The sequence below is a fragment of the Pinus tabuliformis genome, chromosome 8 (genome assembly GCF_031772625.1).
Source record: "Pinus tabuliformis cultivar Carrire ecotype Pingquan chromosome 8, CPIR1, whole genome shotgun sequence".
In the NCBI taxonomy this organism is placed as follows: Eukaryota; Viridiplantae; Streptophyta; class Pinopsida; order Pinales; family Pinaceae; genus Pinus; species Pinus tabuliformis.
The window spans coordinates 2,049,380,330-2,049,386,329 of NC_142294.1; positions in this window are offsets into that span (position 1 = coordinate 2,049,380,330).

The following is a 6,000-nucleotide window of genomic DNA, read 5'->3' on the forward strand; positions in this document are numbered from 1 at the left end:
TATTAATATTCCAGAGGCTAAAGGTAATTGGGAAGTTGAAGGACCAAAACTAGAGAATCCAGACATCACCGAGCCACTCAAAACTAGATAGGTGAATACTGGCACGGAGGTAGAGCCAAAGTTTCCAAATATTGGGAACTACTGGGATGACACAACAATAGATAAGGTCGTTGAATTTCTCCATGAATATCATGATTTGTTCCCTACAAATTTTTTAGATCTAAAAGGGATAATAGGGGACTTGGGTTCCATGAAGATCACTCTAAAAATGGACATGAAGCTAGTTAAGCAAAGACCTTACCACCTCAATCCAAAGTATAAAGAAATGGTCCACCTAGAATTGGATGAAATGTTTGCAGCAGGCATCATTGAACCAGTAGAAGAGTCTGATTCGGTAAGCCCAATGGTAGTTCAGGACAAGAGACAAAAGGATGAGATACAGATATGTGTATACCTCAGGAAGTTGAATGACGCTTATGTGCATGATCCTTTCCCAACTTCGTTCACCAATGAGGTGCTCGATAATGTTGGCAGCCAAGAAGCATATTTGTTTACTGATGGGTTCTCAGGGTACCATCTGATTAAGATCGCATCGGAGGATAGGAGTAAGATGACCTTTGCAACTGAATGGGGATGCTTCTAGTATATTGTGATGCCTTTTGGGCTGAAGAACGCATTGGTGATCTTCTCGCACATAGTGATCATCGCATTCAAATATTTCATTCACAAATTTTTGGATGTATACTTTGATGATTGGACAATGTTTGGACTGGTAAAGTTCCACGTAGAAAGTCCGTGCTTGATGCTAGAGACATGCCGGAGGTACCAGATTGCGAATATGAAGAAATGTGTGTTCTATGTCCCTTTTGGGATCTCACAGGGTCATGTAGTATGTAGACAAGGCTTAATGGTAGACCTGTGAAGATCACAGTTATAATCAAGTTGGAGGCACCAAGAGGTGTGAAACAACTGTGCACGATGTTGGGGCATACCGGGTACAATAGAATGTTCATCAAAATATATTCCCAGATCACCGCGCAAATGGAGAAACTGTTAAAAAAGGATGCTACATTCTGCTGGAATGAGGAATTTCAGAAGATCTTAGATATGCTCAAAGAGAAAATGGTCACCGCGTCGATCCTATTCTTCCCAAATTAGAATAAGGACTTTCATGTGCATGTGGACACATCATGCATTGTGTTGGGAGCAGTACTGACACAAGTCGGTGAGGGAGAATTGGGTCATCCTATAGCACTCGCAAGTAGGAAACTATCAAAGTCTGAGAAGAATTGTTCAACGATAGAGTACGAGGGTATGGCTATGGTATATGCACTCCACAAATTCAGGCACTACTTGCTAGGCAGACACTTTAAGATGTATACAGACCATTCTGCATTGAAGTAGTTGGTGAACAAGCCTATGTTGTGGGGGAAAATATGCAGATGGCTATTACTATTTGAAGTATATGATTTTGAAGATATTGTGAAACCAAGACAATTGAATGTTGGACCGGATCATCTATTGCGCATTGAAACAAGAGAGGAGCCTACTAATTTGGAGGAAGGACTACCTGATGCGCATCTCTTGCAATGCGTATTGCAGATAGTCACTTTGAAGATATTATACACTTCCTGACAGCGCAAACAGCTCCAAAAGGATATACTAGCCAACAAAAGAAGGAATTGGTGGGGTGCACGTAGAATTTTCTGTCATTGCATGGCACTTGTATAAAATGGGATCAGATGAAATATTGTGATGTTATGTGCCAGAATTTGAATGAAACAACATCCTCGCTAAGGCTCATGGAGGAGCCATAGGAGAACTTTATGCAGGCAAAGAAATAACGCAGAAGATTCTACGTGCTAGGTTGTGGTGGCCAACACTGCATAAGGATTCAAAAGCATATTGTAGGGCATGCGATGCATGCCAAAGGAATAGAATACCATCATGGAGGGATGAGCTGCCGCTAAATCCACAGATATTATTACAACCCTTCAAGGAGTGGGCGATTGACTTTGTGGGACCAATTTAGCCTCCAGGCGTGGTACATCATCACTGCAACTAGGTATTTTACCATATGGGTGGAGGCATAGCCTATGAAGGACTGTACAAGTGCAATAGCAGCAAAATTCTTCTTTGAGTACATGCTGACAAGGTTTGGCTATCCAAAAATTTTAATGAGCGATCACGATACACATTTTCTTAATGAAACGATCAACATGTTGATGGAGGAATTTCAGGTTTACCATCAGAAGAACATGCCATATCGCCCGCAGGCTAATGGCACTGTAGAAGCATTCAATAAGATACTGGAGAATGTGCTGAAAATGGTTTGCAATACACAAAGAAATGACTGGGATGTGTGTGTATCCGCGGTGCTATGGGCTTATAGAACAACTTGTAAGAAGCTGACTGGAAAAACGCCTTTTAGGTTGGTTTATGGCATTGAAGTTGTAATGCCAATGGAATATATTGTACCTAGTCTGCGCATAGCGGCATTCATAGGAATGACGGATCGCAGAGCCATGGAAGAAAGGCTCGTACAACTGGCAGAACTGGAAGAAGATAGGTTTCTGGCTGGATTCCATCAGCAAGTTCAAAAGGAACGCGAAAATGCATGGCACGATCGGCACATCAAACTGTGCACCTTCAAAGTAAATGATTTAGTGTTATTATATGACAACAATTTTGATAAATTTCTAGGAAAATTTCGAATGCATTGGTTGGCGCCCTATGTCATTGAGGAGATTACCGATGGTGGAGGAGTTCAGCTGATGAAGTTGAATGGAGAGCCATTCCTAGGCAAGGTGAATGGTAGCCAATTGAAGCCATACACTGGGGATTTGGCCAGATAACTATATGGAGGAAGCACAGTCTTAGTGTTGCAGGTAGCTGAAAGGAGGCATGGGACTATAAACTACATTGCCCGGGTTGTAGAGATACGTGGTTATGGTACTGTGCGGAATGGAGGATTGTCATAGTGTTAGCAGAAGTGCGAGGGGACCTACTCTATTGAAGGAGAGACCATGCAGGGCAGCCAGAAAGTGACCATTATGGTCATTGTTCATGACTTGACAGTGGGAAAACAACTAAATGGAGCGAGGCGGTGGAAATTAAGTTGGAATTTAAGAGCAATATCTTTGAAAATATTCCGCCACTCTAGAATTTATGAAAACATTTTGGGGGGAACAATCGGATTCAGATTCGAAATTGCCTATAAATTACAGATGGTCAACCAACGAAAACCACTTGGCATTTTGATAATTGAGGTGTTGAGCTATCAGGTGTGCATGAACCTTGATTATTTCGAGGCTTTGGTAGCGAGTTCAGTGTTTGAGAAATTGTCGAAGGAAACTCAAGAGCTTTTAACTAGCATTATGTCGGCACCCATGGAGATTGCAAGTGTTGGAGAAGTGATGGCAGCTGAGGGAGCTACCCCAGAGGTAGCAAGTGTAGAGGTACCTGTAGAAGTACCCAAATCACCAAGGTCGCCCAGGTCGAGGCCTACGCTACCCAAAGAAGGTCCCAAGATGAAGAAGGATAAGCAGAAAGCAACACAGCCGGTGCGTGAGTCGCCAAGGAAACACCAGAAGAAAGAAAAGCCTACTACACAAGAGAAGGGCAAGGTAGTAGACCTGGAACCTGATGAGGACATAGAAGACGTCGGTGTGGGCATGGAATACATTGACATGGGGGTAGAAGACATTGACATTGAGGGGCCAGACCCTATCTCCAAGCTGCCACCATATGTCCCTCCACACCAAGGCAAGGCGAAGGTACCAAAGGACATCTATGAGAACAAAATCACACTTTTCACCCTGTTGCTGCCACAAAAAATCATATTCGATAGACCTCACTTGGTGTGTGTCCCCTTTTTGAAGCTAGAGGACTAGGATTTGGTAGATACAAAGTGCTTTCCCCACTTGGCAACTGATACATTCATGCACCACATCTTCTATAAAGACCTCGATGTGATCGTGCTATAGACAAGACAGTGGATAAAAGGGGTGGATAAAGCAGGACTATTGAACCTATTATGAGTGCCACATTACAACCGCTTGCCCATAATTTTTATAGTGATTAAGCAGATGTTATGCTTGATGCGCGACGGGTTCTTGTGGTTGGGAGATCTGATACCAATCACTAACATGTTGATCCACAGGATCACTTTTCTCCCACATCCGGGCTTGAATCCATTCAGGGAATTTGGTGGAAAGACGTGTGAGTGTGACCTCACTGAACGAATGAAGGATAAGTTCAAGCTTGCCAAGAAGCTGCGTGGCTACTCCATCTCCAACATAACTGACTCTATGGTTAAAGTAGCCACCCAGATCTTAGCAGGGAAAATTATGAGGAAGTGTCACACAGATTAAGTGTTGGCACGGTGGTATCTTTAGCAGCCTAGTGTACGGAGCGCATACAATTTAACTGGGTGCGCTACCTCTGCAGAAAGTTCCTTGCAAACTACAGAGAAGTGCAAGATCAAAGCAAGACTTTCTACTATCCATGGTTGTTGCTTTCAATTGTACTGGTTGCATGGGACTTACCAGAGGACAGTTAGTTTCCTCTGATTGCACCGGAGCTACCAGAAGTAGTGAAGTTCACTTCGCTCTAGGCAATGAAGGATCCCTAAAGGGTCAAGGACATCAAGATATTTTGGATTCTCATGGAATCAAGCATCCATGCCACAATCAACCGCAAGACATGACTCTCACCGACTATTTTTGAATAGTTGTCTAAATATGTCAAGTTTAAGGCAAACTTCCTCTTCGTTTCCATCAGAGCACGAAAGGACCTCGTACAAAAATGGTATGATGCATTTGTCACGGTTCTGGAAAGTTGACTAGTAGAATGGTGCATGGCCTCAAACTTATCAGTTGGGTCTAGTAAGTCTGCCGCGAAGCAGAAGAAGGAAGAGGTCAGGTTAAAGATGGAGCAGTTAGCCAAAAAACAACGGAAGGATGTTGAGGACGAAGCCAAATCAGAGTTCGCCTCCAAAATGCATGGAAAAGGGGAGGAGGAAGAGGATGACTGCAACTCTGATAGGAGTCAGAAGTCGCCTTCTCCATAGATAGACAAGGAGGAGCAGTGCTCAAAGTAGGGAGGAGAGGACCCAAAGACTACTCCATTCTGGGTTAAGCGCATAAGGGAGTAGGAGAAAGTAGGGTCGCGGAAGAAGTCCATGGCCAGAAAATCATCCTTGGTCCCAATCACCTTGATAGAAGGTGATTTGAATGATATCAGTGATAAAGTGAGAGACACGACTGAAAAACTGCTACAGCAGTTCGAGCAGTAGTAGATACAGGCCTTGGTTGCCATTCAAACATTTTTTCATGAGTTGTAGATCCACGCTACTCAAGTACAGACAACTGTAGGGTGGGGCAGCACTGCATCAAGCAGTTTGGTGCCTCAAACCTCAGATGCAACAGATATGGTCCATTCAATGGATCCCCGAGCTGTCGCGCTACCAAATGGCACATTGACCGCAGAAACAGAGGCTGACAAGGCTACTGTTAGCACCATCAAGAAATTCAGGTTAAACTTGGTTGGGCTTCCAAGTGAAGCCCTCCACACCCTACTGGATGGTGTGATCACGAAAATATAGGCTCAGGAACAACATGCCTTGAACATTATCAACAAGAAGAAGGTGAGTAATGCACAGATGTTTGTTGAAAAATCGTCTGCAATTGATCTTCTTAATAAGATCACGGAAAAGAATGACTGCACAATAGTTGTGGTGGTTGAGGCATGCCAGACTATTCTAGAGCTCAACATCCCCGAAGATGTGCCAGTCAATGCAAGGATCTAGAAGCTCGCTACAGGTGTGCACGAGACACGAATAGAGATGGCTAAGTTTCATTTTTAACTGAACCTTAAGATCACGGAACTTGAGTTGAGGGCCTAGCCTTTGACTCCACCAGAAGTGAGAGAGTAGTGCAAGACTGCTTTCTAAGATTTCATTGTAGCTATTGACACTGTAGTGAAGGATTGAACTGTGCT